Consider the following 355-nt stretch of genomic DNA (forward strand, 5'->3'; position numbering starts at 1 on the left):
ATCGGGGCATGTATCATCATCTTGCATTTCATCTCAGTTATTCACACCCTCTCAGCGTTTTTGTCTTTGCAAATTATTTCCTGGGGGTACAAGTTACCAGTTTCTGCATTCATTTTTCACAAAAGCGACCTCAAAGTTGTCTTTTTTTCACTATTACATATTCACGAACCTTGCTATGGCTGCAGAAAAAACCAATTCTTCTTCCCTTTTTACCACACTGAAAAATCTCATACATCTTCAACCAGAAGTCTATAATTTTTTTATTCATTTTGTACAAAGAAGAAAAGTACACTTTCAAATTATTTCTTGATGGGGGGATCATTTTTTAATAATTAAGAATATTTAAATTCCTGCT

Source organism: Mesitornis unicolor, unplaced genomic scaffold (assembly GCF_000695765.1).
Source record: "Mesitornis unicolor isolate BGI_N332 unplaced genomic scaffold, ASM69576v1 scaffold46298, whole genome shotgun sequence".
In the NCBI taxonomy this organism is placed as follows: domain Eukaryota; kingdom Metazoa; phylum Chordata; class Aves; order Mesitornithiformes; family Mesitornithidae; genus Mesitornis; species Mesitornis unicolor.